This window comes from Mchenga conophoros, linkage group LG1, assembly GCF_057382185.1.
Source record: "Mchenga conophoros isolate Kocher_MC1m ecotype Shallow Benthic linkage group LG1, M_conophoros_male_GT1.1, whole genome shotgun sequence".
NCBI classification, from domain to species: Eukaryota; Metazoa; Chordata; class Actinopteri; order Cichliformes; family Cichlidae; genus Mchenga; species Mchenga conophoros.
In genome coordinates, this window is record NC_140526.1 from 7,539,296 (window position 1) to 7,556,109 (window position 16,814).

Below are 16,814 nucleotides of genomic sequence, written 5' to 3' on the forward strand. Positions count from 1 at the left end.
CACAAAAAAATATTTTATTTTATGTGCTGGAATGTACAGACGCTTTAATCTCCTTCAGAACGTTCATTTCTGAGTTACATTACATTGCAAAGCGGTCACAGTGAAGGACATCATTTGGTGCCATGCAGTTATATTTTAAAGAAGGTAATTCCGTTAACACAAAATGTCAGTGGGACTGTACAGTGTTAGCGTTGTTATTTTTAAATCGTAGTTGTTTATTGCCCGCGATAGCTCATTCCACCCACTTCCACACTTGCACATTTCGAAGTGCCAAAAAACTGGTGATGTGACCCTGCTTTACTTGTACCCAGAATAGAAACACCACTTTTTCTTCTGCTGAACTGGACCAGTTGTACTTGCTGCATGTTTGTGGTTTGACTTGAATGTCAGAGGACACTGATTAAGAGTATATGCAGTGATCAGCTACAACATTAAAACCATTAATAGGTGATGTGTTGTTACAATCCAGTATTCTTTGGGGGAAAACTTGTGTCCTGGCATTCTTCTTCAATGAGAACTGACACATATGCCCTTCCCTTTCCAATAGCACAGTGTGCTCTGCTGCAGTGTAGAAACTTCTCAGGAATGGCCCAAGATGCTGAACTTGCCTAATGTGATTAAAGATATGCTTTGTGAGCAAATCACAGAAGGCCCCAAATTGCAACCCGCAGGATCCACAGTATCCTATGGCAGTATCCTGGTGCCAGACACAATAGGACATCCAGAGGTCTTGTGCTTCCATGCCTTGATGAGCAAGAGGAGCTTTTGTAGCATGAGGGTGACCTGCACATTATCAGGCAGGTGAATGATTATCCTGTTGGAGAAGCCTTTAATGAACCACTGTGTTATTGTTGAAGCCTTCCTCCTTAAAACAAAAATGTTTAGCATTTTTTATCAAACCTCTGTTATTAGCTTTGTTATAGTATACTGAACACACGTATTTTTCCCTTGTCAACAATAATTCTTGACTGAAAAATGTTCTGAATCTTTACTAAATATGAATATGTTCTTTTTGTTATTTATTACTTTATTTTCCAGCAAAACACAAAACACAAGTCATGAAGCAGTTATGGGTTAAACTGTGCTAACTGAACACTTATTAGGATGATTAAGACAGATAATGAATGGATTTTACCCTAGCAACATTGGCTCTACAAACGGCCCACACAGCAACACGCTGTGTAGGAGTTGGTGTTATGCAATGGTCACACTACAAAGTGACATTCGCTTTTCACCTTCTCAAGAGAGCCCTCTGATCACTCTGATTTCATTGAAATCACTTGATTTAGCTGTGAAATTAAGCTGAAAAGTCCTGGCGTCTTTTGTATCAGTTCTAAAGTATCTCCAATCAAAATTATTACTTGCTATTGTGAACACATAATAGTCTAATCATCAAATATAATGTAATCTACAAAACCAGTTTTCTCATACTCACATTTCATACCTTTAGCTATAAATCTTGGGCAGGATATGCCAAGATTGGCAGAAGGAACAAAACTCTGTCCTCCTTCTTTGAACTGCTCCCTTTAGGGGCTGCCAGGGCAGATCATAACCCTATCTCTAGCATCGTCATTTATCTCACACCAGTCCTCTGCATGCTCTCCTTGTCCGCAGTTAAAAACTACAAAAAAACAAAACACCTAGTAGCGTTTTTAAAGCTCACAAAATCCATTCTGCATTTCTTGCCCAGGAGCCCCTTGAGGTTGCTCAGTGAGCTGTAGAGTTGGTGCTGGGTGCATTTTTTTCTGTTTGCCTTTATTCATGCTAAGACAAGCTAACTGGCTGCTGGCTTTGGCTCCATATTGACTGTACATAAATAAAACTGCTATTCATGCTGTCATTTCATTTCAAGAAACCAAATAAGCTCATGTCCTAAAATAATGCACTTTTCCTTTCAAATTTGTCACCTAGGTGTAAAACAAGGAAGCCATAATCTGTACTGCTAATTAATACTCTAAAACAATAGCTGGCTACTAGTTAGGTGAACACCCATGAGTGTCATTCCAGCAGCTGTTCTTTTTGGTCCCTCTATGTGTGTGGGTGTGAATAACCTACGACTTTCATCTTACGCATGTTTATCCTGCACGCTTAGCACCAGGTGGAAATGAAGGCAATCAGGAAAGGTGCCACTACAAGGTCTTGGGTTTTCAAATCATCGCTGCCACTGCTGAGTCTAGTTTTCTCTTTGATGCTGCTGGTCAGCCAGGCATTGCACGCCATGCTTGTCCACACCTGTGTCAAATTAAAGGTCAGCGTCTGGATAGGGAGGCGACTCTTCTCTTTATTCCAGTGCAGTCAAGGGAGAGGCCCGGTAAATCTGGAGGGAACGTTGTCACCTGGGAGTTGGAAAGGTCACTCCCCACAGGGAGAGGGAAGTGGAGAGACTCGCTCTCATTAAATCTTCTTGGCTATGTCTTTTTTCCCCCTAAATGTCACTTTCATACTCGGGTCATCTGGCCAGCTAGCCTGAGACCACCTTTAATTAGAAGTCTGATTATTCTCTGTTTATTTTGTCAAGGCTTTTAAACTCTCTGCTTTCTCTTCAACATTCCTTAAAATAGACTTCCTTTGCTTCCTCCGTGTCTTTTAGAAAGAGTTACTTGTTCAGGTTTTTCAGCTAGCTTGTTCACCTCAGGCGGTGGCTGAGTTAGATGAAATGATTACCCAGATGACACCTGCAGTCTCTGTTGTATTGTGCCTGGCTCCTCCATGGACTTATAGAGGGGTGATCTGAAAGTTACAAATGAATGCTAAACCATGAGTCACTGTCTGTGTCAAGCAGCTTTACATTCCCACTCAAGGCAGTTAGCCACCGCTCTTACCAAGAGAAAGCTGGTGGGCTTCAGTGCAACACTGGAGGTCATTGTGACTAAATGTGGTGCTGTCATGACTCATATGCTGTTGAAGGGATTGAGCTTGTGACCTTTTTTAGTGAGGTGAGTTCTGCAGCCATAATGCTAGAATGACTAGACAGGTGAATTTTGAAATATGCATGGAATCTGTGCCTTTTAGCTGGTCTCCAAGCCAAGAAAAGATGCTTTACACATGTCAGATTTGTGTAAGGAAAGTTGCTGATGAAAGGTAAACTATCATTTATCTTGTCATTTGGAAACCTGAACATAATGACGAAAGGTATGAGGAAGTATTGAGACAGATTTTCTCTTAATGTACACAAATACTTCAATAGAGACACCAAGTTGTACTGGAGAGCTCACAGGGTGAGTTTATGTATGTAACAGTATGAATCTCAAGTGGGGTGCTGTGAAGAAGCGGCTTCCATGCTGAGCGCATGTTTGCAAAAAAAACCAAATTAGTTCTCTGGTAAAGCTAGTGATGGCTTTAGATGGTTTATTAACAAGTAATGCACCTGCTATTGCAGCAGCTGTTTCGATCTGTCGCTGAGTCTCTGTCACTGGAGCATGTCATTTCATTCGTTTTCAGTGATTATTGAACAAAGCCTCATGTGACACTATCCACTCTGCCATAGCTCGGCTACAGACTCAGCACCCGAGTGCCTTTATTGTGATCTCGGGTGACTTCAACCATGTATCACTGGACAAAAAAATAATAATTTCCCCCAGGGATCAATAAAGTATTCTGATTCTGATTCTGATTATGCCATTTTATGATAAAACAGCTTTTGTATTCTAAAGAAGGAAAACGTTTGAAGAAGGTAGCTACAGTTGCTGCAATTACAGTGTATTAATATGTTTTGCAATGCATTTTATATCCCTTATTTATTCAAGTAAAATTATTGTTGAGATTAAAAATCTTTTTTTTTTCAAGAGTCACTGACTAGAAAAGAATTAAAATGCATCTGCGTTGATTGTTACTACAATAAGAAATCTACTACTCGTCTCCCATGTGATACGTTTAAATAACCGTTCAGCCATGTTTGCAAAGCTGTAAAAGTGAGTTCAGGATTGCGGGATACTTTAAATGTTTTGCTTCTGTGGGAGTGATCATATGACTTTTGATCCTTTAAGAAATGTAGAACTGCTGTTTTTCTGTCCTTTTTCAATTTAGCATCACTCTAGAGGAGGAGTTCCTCCTACACTCAGGCTGAACCTTTTGAAGGCTAACACTGTTCATTCTAGCGGGCTTTCATTTCCATCAGGATATGTATGCATTATTAAGTTGGGTGTGTGAAACATATGCACCGGATGCACATGCTTTTATTGTACTGCACTGCAGAACTCATCCTTGAATCAACAGTAATTTAGAAAAGATCCCTCTCTAACGGACCCTGTCCACTGTGCTCTGTGTGGGCGAGTTTCTGCTTTCCGAGTGTGTTAAATTGGAAGTTGGCGTTGCTCTGTGGGTAAAAGTTGCGTGGACCTGATTTCCTCCCACAGGCCGCCCTGCCGCTTCACTCTGCCAGGGCTGACGCCATGTGACTGTTGGAGATAACTAATGGGGAGGTGAAGAGTACTTCAGGATCTCCCTCTAACAGTAGACTTCATAGTAGACCACCCCCGCCATTTGTCAAAACCTCACCACCCACAATGCACCACATGAAATCACTCTCCAGTGTGGACATGTTGTTGCTTTGCCTGTGGGTGAACTGAACTGGTGTTTGATAATGTTGGTTGCCTGGATCTCTGGTTGGTAATTGTCAGTGGGGGTAATGGATTTTTCCAATAGAAAACTTGGGGACTTTTCAAGAAAACAAATTGCAAACTCAGTGTCAGAAACCCACACATTAGATTCGCCAACTAAACAGGGCATATAGCAAGGCTTATTTCCCAAATGTGGAGGTTAGAGAGAGCAAACAAGCAGTTCAAATTGAATCAGCACATTCATAAATTCATACCGAGTTCAAATTTACATTCCATCCTCATGCTCTGGTGCTCGGGTGTGTGTGTGTGTGTGTGTGTGTGTGTGTGTGTGTGTGTCTCTAATCTCACTGTAAACACAAACACGGAGGCTTACCACCCTCTGATAGTGGTGTCATGGAGCATGGTATCTGCTGGCTGTGTGGGCTGCAGGGAGAAATGCTCCACTGCTCACCTACCAACTGTCTGCTATGGCTTGACCAGTGGGATGCTTGCTGGTTGTGAATGGAGTTCATGCTTTAGGTCTATAGTGAGTACATTTATAGTCTCTATAGAAGAAGCTTCGCAACAGGCAGAGATTGCACTGAGCTTAGACATACACAGCTCAGAGTGCAACATGGTGTTGTCTGAAATAGGAAGTGTTGTTCTACTCCAACCAGCAGTGCCGTGTGGTTCAGCCGGTTAGAAGGTTAGAAGGTCAGGGTCTTGATAAATATTTTGCTCACTGCTAGCAAACCAACTGAGGAAATCAAATCCAGCAATTAAATAATAAATTCATTTGGATTACTAAAAAGCTTTGCTTGTTGTTCTCCAAAAAGGGTTAAAAAACAAACACAAAACAACTGTATGTCACTGAGCTATACCTAGAAAACTTCATTATGAGTCCTTAATATTTAATACTTACTAGAGATTTAATCTTTAAGGTATTTAAAATCTATCTTTACTGTGAGTATCAAGAGCAGTTTAGAAGTTGACTTGTTAGTCTTTCAGTATTTCTTTATTCTTTGCATCTGAATGTTTTGCAGTAAGTTTTCCTTTTTGTGCACATAGTTTTTCTATTCCCTTCTTTTCATTAAGACATTGTCACTATTTGTTTCATGGCTATTCCAGACAGAATAGGCGTGAAACAAATAGAAACATGGTTACAGGGTTGCAGTTTGCCAGTCACACAGTAGACCAGCCCTTAGGCATGCTTTTTTCACTCTCACGGACACCTTAATTCACCAAATAAATATATTGCAGTAGATACGAAATAAGCGATTCAGATCACAAATTCTCAGGAAAGTCGAGTTCTATGACAAGCAACTAAGGGCTATACATCCCCATGGATCAGTTGGACTTTGGATGTTTTAATCACAGAAGTCACCACCCCCATTAGAAAATAATAGACATCTAATGGATTTCACTTCTTGGAGATGGAAACTATACCAAACTATCTACCATCTCTTATATAGGTTTACAACTAAAGCCACTATGACCTCATCTGTTTCTACTTTATTGTATTTACATCTCTGAATAAATATCTAATGATGATTAGATGATCTCCAAAACAAGAAAAATAAGATATTAAAACCTAAATGACTTGCATGTTTTGTTTTCTTTAGGTCATTTTTGAATCTTATTACTTCCTGTTAGTTCAAAATCATTTAATGCATCTTTAAGGCAGATACCTATCATTGTGTGTGTGTGTGTGTGTGTGTGTGTGTGTGTGTGTGTGTGTGTGTGTGTGTGTGTGTGTGTGTGTGTGTGTGTGTGTGTGTGTGTGTGTGTGTGTGTGTGTGTTTAGAGTCCTAATTACTTTCTTTGCTTCACTCCATCAACGTCTGGACAAATTGATGTGGGGTGATGCATGACTGTGAAATGCCCCGGCATATTTTGCATGCAATAATCCATTGCTCATAAAGCATTGTTCTCTGATTTGACAGATGGTCATTTGACACTAAATCAGACTTTGATACGAGATCACAGGGCCGTGTTAGTGACAGAGAATCACAGAAAGAGGAAATGTGATCAAAAACAGACAGGAGACAGAAAAACTGGCTTAAACCAAGCCTGAAAGCTGAGTGAAAAAGAGAGAAATTGGGTGTGAAAGAAGGCAGTAGATGGAAAGAGAGATTTTGAAAGAGAAACTGTAGATAACGACAGGGAGACCGAAGAAGAGACGGAGAAATTATGCATGAAAGCACTACTAAGGGACAAGGAGCTCTTCACCTCGAGGCCCATCCAGAGAGACATAGTAGCCAGACTGTGCGGGAGACTTTACATCCATAATCACAGCACTCTCACAGAGTCTAATGCTTTATGACGGCTGTGCTGGTCCTGAGATGGCAGCGGGTGGTTGTGGGTCGTGGTGAGCCACAGGAATAATGGCTTGAGTTAATCTGAAATACACGACATTTAGACTGGGCGCTCTCCATGTCAGCTGATGTGACTGGATCGATAGAATTTCTAACGCCACACTTTTTCCTACCTTAAACTCAGACCTCCCACCAACACTCCACTGTTCCCCCATCTTGCTGTTTTTCTGATGTCGCTTTTGATCTCTTGTGTGTTGAACAACCAGAGGGGTTAAAAAAATGATCAAGCTGTCAGAGGAGCTAAAAATACTTGCTTTCATCTCTGTAAAGTGGTGGTTTTAGGTGGTGTGCTAGAGCTTGTGTACGGCCCTGCGTTCTCTCAGCCAAGGATCTGGAGTCCCTTCAAGTCACGGGGCAGGGGTCGAACATGCAGTGTCATCATGCTCCACTCTCACAGTGTTGGCTTGATGGGTGTCTGTCAACGCCTGAGACTAAAAGCTGAAGCAGTAGTCGCGGCAGCAGCAGCTCTTCTCAGAGGCAGCCAAATCCCACAGGCCAGATGAGGCTCTGATTCCTGAGGCAGCAGTTTGCCCCAGCCTCCCTCCTCAGCTCACTCCCAACCACTTCCATCCCCCCACATCACTCACCACTCACTCAGCAACCCGTGCACTGACAGACAGTCGTCTGGCTGGGGCCTGACATTCGGTGTACACAGCGCCAAGCCCTCCGACACAGGAGCTGTCAGTCAAACGACACTGGCAGGGAACCCTTGGATGTGTTTGGACAAGAGGATGAGGATTTCAGCAGTGCAGATAGCTATTTGCCATGCCGTCGGGGGTGGGGGTTGGAGTTAGGGGCCAGGGCCGAGGCTTTCTCCCCAGCCTTGTGGCTTCACTACATGGCCTCTGGATGGAGCCTCCGGCCTCTTATATGCCGCTGCGGTGCAGTGCCGTGACAGTGTGGCAGTGGCAGTGGGCTGTTTTCACAGTGACGGAGACAGATAGCGGAGACTGACTTTGATAATGTGAAAAAGGAAATAAGCTTTTTTTTTCTTCTGTGTATCCAGGGAGGCTGATAAGATTGCTGCTCTGAGTGCTGGAGTTACAGTCTGGTTCCATCTCCACAGCTCTCTGCTTAAGAAGATTCACATAATCATAGATTTCAGTTTTAATAACACTTTGTGGGAAAACATCATTTTTGTTTTCAAAATGCAATCATGAATAACAGCTGCAATCTATGAGCATGGTTTTGGCCCAAATCGTCTTATTTGTGCTCAGCTTGAGCGACGCATTGTTTTTAAGTCAAACTTTGAAAGAGTGTAATGTCAAAGCACTCGACAGCTACTGTTAATTTCAGGGGCTATAATGGCAACTTTTGCCATTAATTCACTCAGCTGTAGTTAATTTATGCTCATTCTGTGATTTGGCAAAACAACATAAACAAAACTGTTTGACTGTCTACTGGCTAATATTCTTTCTGCATCAAGTATCTGAGCTGTTATATTTAGTCAAGTAAGGTTTCCTGATAAAAGAAACACTGTTTATCATCATAATCTGAATCTGCAGCTACCACACAAATCTTTTAAGTGTTTCTGTGAACTGGACCTAACATGCTGTTACAATGGTAGATGTTCATAATTAACATGGCCATAGCTGGAAATAATCAGGTCAGCATATGCACAATTAATCCCCATAAGCCGTCTATTTTGCTCTTGGGTCTGGTTGATATCAACAGGTCATCTCAGGCCACATGTGTTCATTTCAGGCAAACTATAATGGAAGCGCTAAAGCTACTATCATTTCCCACAATAAGAAGGTGATAATTGTCATTTTTAACCAAGAGATCTCTTTCAAAGATAAATTAATTTCCAACCAAGAACCAGAGATTCTGATTTTTCATGTCGGGTCAGTTTATTTTAAGAACAGAGGCAGTGAGTCAGTGCTAGCTAGGTGAGGGTAAGCCAATCAGATAAAAAGTGAGATTGTATGAAGGAAGGCCTTAAAAAAGACTAAAATGACATGTTCAAATCAAATCAAAATTTATTTATATAGCACATTTAAAAACAACAATGTCGATCAAAGTGCTTCACAAATTAGGAAATAAATAAAACAAGACAAATTTGCCAAACAGCAACACAAGACAAGACAAACTTAGAAGCCAGCCGAATGATAGACAAACTAACTTAAGTCAGAGCCAAGGTAAAAAGATGAGTCTTTAAGCAAAATTTAAAAGACTGAATAGACTCAGAAGTGCGAATGGCAATGGGGAGATTGTTCCATAGTCTAGGTGCTGCGAGGTGCTGCTCCCAGTGCTGCGAGCCTGGACCTAGGTTGCATTAAGAGCATCTGGTTTGAAGATCTCAGTGCTTTTTTTTAGGATTGTACAAATGGAGAAGTTCTGTTAAATAGCTAGGCGCGGTATTGTTTAAGATTTTATAAGTGAGTAAAAGAATTTTAAAATCAATGCGAAATTTCACAGGAAGCTAGTATCCATTGGATGAAGTGAGGAGCTGCATCAAGGGTCAATAAAAGATAAATAGGAATGATTTTAATTGTAAATCATGGATGCCCAGTCTAGTGCCAGAATAAAAAACGTGGAGCTGTAAATGAGTATAATAACCTACCAACAGTTATTATTAATATTATAAACCATGTATCTACTTTAAATACATGTAATCCCACTGTGTTGATGTTTGATGCAGTTGCACCAAATTATATTAAGACATTACATTAGTTGTGTACTTATAAAATAAAATATAAGATAAGAGAACCTTTATTAGTCGCAAACGTGGGAAATTTGTTTTATATAAAAATAAATAATAAAAATAAAAGCAAGACAATGCCATGATGCATTCTCAATAATCTAGGAAAGAAAGTTAGAGGGCTAATTGTGTTTGTTTCGCTTTTACCACAGAGATGATTCTGCTCATCTGGACGCAACGTTTTCGGTTAGAGAAGCATTTCATCACGCATCCAAGTGACTTCTTCAGTCTTGAGACTGAAAAGTCACTTGGGGGGATGATGAAATGTGATGAAACGTTTCTCCCGCTGAAAACTCTGTGTCCAGAGGTACCGAATGAACTTTGTGGTAAAAGCGAGACAAACACAATTAGCCCAGAGAGATCAACATCATTAATTTATGTCAACAGAGTGTCAGCTTATCCGGTTTCCGTTTCCAGTACATTCGATTTTATTTAAATATCTGTAAAGCTGGTTAGACAAATTCCAATAAGGCATTTTCAAATATTATAGAGCAACATCACTGCAATGTGAGCGAGTAAAATGCTTGAGATGGCCAACTACAGTGTATATATATTTGATTGATTGATTGATTGAATCTTTATTTTGAACATGTTGAAAAAGTATAAAAAAAAAATAGAATTAAAAGAGACAAATGAACAAAGCAAACAAAAGGAAAACGAGCAACCACAACTCCAAATAACGTCCATGTTCAAAAAGGAGCAGGAAGAAGCATAAGCTTATTTAATCCCACCCCTTTTCCACTATCTAGTATCAATAGACTACAGAAATACCTCCTTGTAATTACATTATATGTTATGTGTAATTTTTATTTTATTTTTTATTTTTTTTAATATATACACATATATGTTTCTATCTATCCATACCTACGTATATACACACATACGCACATATACACATTTTCAATAACCCCATTAACACCTGAAGGATACACAACCTACAATTTTATATATATATATATATATATATATATATATATACCCATACCAACAAACCCGTGCATGCGCACACACATGAAAATATTAGACAAGAACACCCTATCAAATCTCTACCTTTTCCCTGTACCCTGTAAAAACCATATCCTTAAACCGCTTTTTAAACTGCGCCATGCTTGGACATTGCTTCATATCTTTACTTAGTCTGTTCCACAGCTTCACTCCACACACAGAGATGCAAAAACTTTTTAATGTTGTACGGATACGAGGATGTTTTAAATTTAATTCCCCCCTCAAATTGTATCCCCGTTCCCTTTTAGAAAACATTTTTAGAATATTGTCAGGAAGCAGGTTATTTATTGCTTTATATATAATTTGTGCTGTGAGAAAATGAACCAGATCTGTGAATTTTAGAATTTTTGATTTTAAGAATAGTGGATTTGTATGATCTCTGTAACCAGTTTTATGGATTATCCTTATGGCCCTTTTTTGTAATATAAAGATTGATGATAGCGAACATTTGTAAGTATTGCCCCAAACCTCTGCACAGTAATTCAAATACGGTGCAATCAGGGAACAATAGAGAATGTGGAGTGATTTGTGGTCCAGAATGTGTTTTACTTTACTCAAGATTGAGACACTTCTTGAAATTTTGTTATGTATATGATTTATATGAGACTTCCAGTTTAATTTATCATCTATAATCACACCAAGAAACTTATGTTCAAGTACTCTTTCAATTTCCACACCATCTACATGAATCTGCACTTGTGCATTTCTAAGGGAATTCCCAAATAAGATAATTTTAGTTTTACTTAGATTTAGCGATAGTTTGTTCCTGTTAAACCATTTTTTAATTTTGCACATTTCTGAAGTAATTGTATCCAGCAGCTCCTTTAGATTCCCCCCAGAACAAAAAATATTTGTGTCATCTGCAAATAATACTAATTTTAATATATCAGATGCCTTACAAATATCATTTATATAAATAATAAATAATTTTGGACCCAGTACAGAGCCTTGTGGAACACCACAAGCAATGTCCAAGCATGATGAGGAATGGACACCCAGATTCACAAATTGTTTCCGGTCACTTAAATAATTTTTCACCCATTGCAGTACAACCCCCCTAATCCCATACCGTTCCAGTTTATTAATTAATATGTCATGATTGATTGTGTCGAATGCTTTCTTGAGATCCAGAAATACTCCAGCTGCATACTGTTTCTGATCTATAGCATTCGTAATCTCCTCAATTGATTCGATTAATGCCAGAGATGTTGATCTTTTTGATCTGAATCCATATTGACTGTCAGAGAGTAATTTATATTTATCTAAGAATTTGTCTAATCGTTTATTAAACAGGTTTTCTAGGATTTTGGAGAATTGTGGTAGTAAAGAAACAGGCCTGTAATTTGTGAAGTGGCGTCTATCCCCGGTTTTATACAGCGGCACAACTTTAGCTATTTTCATTTTGTTTGGCACTTTTCCCGTCTGAAATGATAAGTTGCAAATATATGTTAGAGGTCCTACAATTCCTTCAATGACCTTCTTGACGATTTTCATGTCAATATCATTACAATCATTATTTGAGGTTCAGATCCCATCTACAGTGATGAGACTGCTAGAGTGAGTGATAATTTTCAGAGGTGCTAACTCCCTGCCTCTCTCCAAATGTCTAAAAGACTCTGAAGTGATGTTAGCAATCACAGCTTAAGACTCGCTGAACCCTCTGATAATCACTAGAGCCTTCTCTCATAAATGTCAGCATGAGCGTAGTGTGCTGCACACACTCACAATGTGCTGTCATTATCACTGTCCACATTTTAATTTCATTTCCTTTACTTGTGATTTCTGCTCTTTTTACATCCACTTTCTGGTGGTGGGTGTGTTCCCTGTTCACATTTAGCGCTGATCTAGATTTACACACTCAATTAAAAAAAAAAAAAAAAAAAAAAAATTATAGTTAATGTTCTGACAATAAAAGTCATTGTGATTCCGAGCTGATTTGATTAATTCAGTTAATCTGCAATTAGTATTTTATATTTATTTCTATTTTACTGGATAATGCAAGTGTGACTGTCAATCAGTTATTCGTTTGTTCAGAAAATCACAGTCCCATGTCAGATTTTTCATTTAGTTTATATTAATCGAATAGGAAAACAATAACAAATTTGATATGAAGTAGGATTGGGATTTTTCCCATATTTTTTTGCTACAGGAGGTGTCACTCTTGCTGGCCATTAGGCAGAATTAGAATGAAGGCATAAAGCTTTCACACTTCCTGCATTTTTTCAGACCCAGAAGACCCCGCAGAGTAATCTGGCATTTGTTTCAGCACACTTTATTAGTGTATTGAATTCACATTCACATTGTAAAGCTGGTGTATCTACTAAATACACTTATATGCATTGTGTAATTAATTGCCATTGCCACAAAATGCATTTCACACAGAGATGTTTCTGCAGCTTCCCCATGTCATTATGAAGGAATCTGAGCAAACCACATCCAGGAGACAGCAGTGCTCTGAGTGGACCTGTACAATACTGATTCAGGATTTATTTGAAGATCTTGTGTTAAAGGTTTTATATGTAATAAACACATTTATCAAATGCTCAGAAGTTGGGGCACATCTGTGGTTTGGGTCTGTCTGTTCAAACCTGAGTTGTTTTCTGATACAAATCAATTTGATGCCACGTTGTTTTAACTGAACTGTGCAAATTTGTTTGTAATGTTCATGCATGCGTGTGTTATTTGGCAGCTGCAGATAACCTCAGTCAAAACTAAAGTGTGAGGAGTCTAATGTACCTGCTCCTCTCAGCAAACTCCATCCTTGTTGGGTTTTTGATATTCGACCAAATTTTCCAGGTGCAGGTTTAATGCAAACCATTCAGCTCTGGCTGTAATTAAATCTGTTCTGCTAATGATCCAATTAAGTGAGAATAAGTTAAAGAAAGGCTATGGCACTTTAATTAAGTCATGTCAGCGGAGAGTAAAACATTGGCATAGCCTTCCCCGGCTTCACAGTTGGCTTACTGGCTATCTGGCGAGGATTGCTCTGGCCTCTGGTTTGAATGGTGTTTTTGTGTGATAATATACTCCAGCTTCACAGTGCCTCCTGCACAGCTTGAGGCCTCTTGCTTCTCTGCTCTTTCTACTAATCCTATAGATGCTCAATACTTAATCCTTTTTTCTTTTTTTTTTTAAACTTTCCACCCCAAGCAAAAGATGCTAAGAAAAGCAAAGCATAGCATGATATATGGATCAGTAGGTCACTGAATCATGTGATTCAGGTGTGTTGACCCAAGGTGAGATCTAAAACCTGCAGGGACACCGGCCCTCGTGGACTGGGATTGCCCACCCCTGGACTAGATGGATTTATATTTCAAGTGTGCATTTCTACTTGTTCAAAGCAGATTTACTAGTTTTATTAAAAAAGCAATGAAAATATATGCAGCATTAGTGGAGTTTTATGCAATTTTAAATTCATAGTTACCAGAGGATGAATTCCAATTGCTTGGGGATCCCTTTGCCAGTAAGTGTAGAAGCAAATGCAGCTCCCATTGATAATTTATACAGTACTTGAACATGGTATAAAATAAGCGGTATCTCAGTATCCAGATGTTAGCACTGGCATTGTGTTTCCATTAGCATTTACTTCAAATTATCATTATTATTATTATCATTATTATTATTATTTGTACTCTGCCACAGTGGATTTTAAATCAAACATTCAAGATGTGATTGGCATGCAGTCTTTCTGCTTTAATTCAAAGGGATTTAACAGAAAGAAATTCTATTAGCTGTTTAAGAATGAAAGGCATTTTTAAAGACTACATTGTCCTCCATTTTCAGAGGCTTAAAAGTGATTGGAACTAATGTAATTTTAAGTATGAGGATTGTTTTTAATACTTTGGATGAACCTCCTTTGCAGTCAATGACTGCCTGATGTCTAGAACCCATGGGCATCACCAAATGCCAGGCCTGCAGCTGCCATCAGTTGGTACTTAATTGTGGGTCTTTCTGCCTTCAATTTTGTCTTCAGTAGTTGGAGAGGATGCTCTGTTGAGTTGAAGTCAGGGGACTCACTTAGCCACTGATGAATATCCCATTTCTTTGCAATGAGGCTTCTGTCACTAACATGACATCTCTTTGGACTCAGTGAAAAGTTAACAAATTCCAGTTCCGGATTTTTTACCTGCTTAATTTGTCATGGAATAAAAAGGGGACAGACTTCAGCATGAAACTGTTTGTCAGTGAATTGTCTTTCTTTTGAACCTTTGAAAGCATCAGTGAATAAACAAAACATAGCTGTTCCCGAACACACTGCAATACTTTTGTTAAACTCTTCGGATTAAAGCTGAGGGTCTGCACTTACTGATTGCATGATGAATTACAAAAAGTGGGTCATTGTCCAAAAACTGACAGGCAGTATTTTCTTTGTATTCCTAATTATTTTGGTTGCCTGGATTTCCATCCAAATATAGTACAAATTTCAACTAAATTCAAAAATAAATCTGCTGAAGAAACTGAAATAATGCTCACATTTATCCACCAGTGTTGTGTTACTGTTACTAGTGGCAGTTCCTCCATAGTCAGGTCCCAGTGAACTGCAGCAGAAAATGAGATTACAATGAGATAATTGAAACAGCAACAGGGAAACCTCATAAAGTGAATCTAGCAACTGAAACATTTGGCTCACATGCTTTGTTTTCATAAAGTATGTTGGATTCGGATGTTGCTTCATTATTATTATTATTTGGATTTAATTGCTTGAACAATTTACTGATTTCCTTATGTTGTCCTTGTCCCCTAAATACTTGTCAGAAAATGGATGGATGAAAACTTTTAGAGCAAGGGTTTTTATGTGCAAACTGAAAATGCAAATACTCATAAAAATAGGTAATAATAATAATAGTAATACTCTCAGCAGCTATCCTCATTTCTTTTTAGTTTAAGGTTCAGCAGTATGTTATTACATCTTTCTCCCTCGTTCTCACTGTTTCTTGATCAAAAATCTCATTAGTATGCACATAGACATCACATTCTTGCATTTAGAGGCACAGAAATTGAGCCTAGCCCAAACTTACAAAATTAGGCTTAATTGGGTGTTTGGCAGAGTGTTAGCCAATGACCTAGGGGCTGATGGAAGGCTGCGATGTTTGAGCTGTCTTCACCAAGGCCTAGATCTGCGTGGCCTGCAGCCCTGTCTCCAGTGGGGTGATGGGAATTAAGATCTGGCAGCCCCAGCTGGGTCAAGGTGGCTTCCTGCTGTCTGAGACTTACAGGGATACCCGGCTTGATGCCAGCCACGTCACCCCTGCCAGTTTAACAGCACCATCTGCCCCAGCTCCTCCTTCCGCTCAGCAAGGCTCGTCAAAACAAGTCAAGATGGCAGCCCCAGGTGGCTGTGTATGACAGCTACGGCAGAGGGGATGCTGAGTGCTGCTGTGCGGTTGTGGCAATCATCCAGGCAAGCCTGGGCTGGTCTTATATCATATAACTACCTCAACACCTTCTCAGCTGTGAGACAGCCATGTAGCAACCTGCTGCCCGCTTCACCAGACAGACTGCTGGTCAGGGATTACAATTTAGCTTTGGATCAGCTCAGGGCTATGGCAGCCTTCCTGCACTCTGTGACATGGGAGCTATAGCGGTTGGATATGTAAGCTGCAGTTTCTAGTGTTCAAGTCCTGGAAAAATTTGTGATTTCAGATATTAAACTGGAGCAAGGGCTGCAAGTTTCATGAGATGATACGGAAGATATTTTGAAACTGGTACAGAATCTGGCAGGTTGTTTAAAATATTTGAACTGTTTGAAACTATATTTATGATCCAGAGTTCAAATACATACCTCAAAAAATTAAAATAACTCAATAACTGTCATATAGCAGCATCTCTTAGCTATGGAAAACCAAAACTGCTGTTTAAACTAGTTAATATTCTATGTGTTGCTTTTAGATGGCTTATTGCTCCCAGTGGAGAGTATTTAATAAGTGGCATGCTAAATATTTATATCACACTTTACAGAGTATAGCTGGCTTCAGCTGAACTGTAGATTTCCTAATGCCCTATGCACAAATTATGTTAAATGTCTATTTGAATATATGTTTAATTACATCCCAGACATATTACATTTATATTTAAAAATAAATCTGACTAATATAGTTCAATCAAAGTAGCAAGTCATTTGTTATACAAGTATTAAGTCACAAAATCAAATATTTAGTTTATATTGAAGTTCTATAATTTTTGTTTGCATTATAT

General features: G+C 39.1%; 1 protein-coding gene across 3 annotated transcripts in view; it reads left to right on the plus strand.

Annotated features, from left to right (window-relative positions):
- ntrk3b (neurotrophic tyrosine kinase, receptor, type 3b) overlaps positions 1-16,814 on the plus strand; it is a 225,691-nt gene that overhangs the window by 58,840 nt on the left and 150,037 nt on the right. The window lies entirely within an intron of this gene.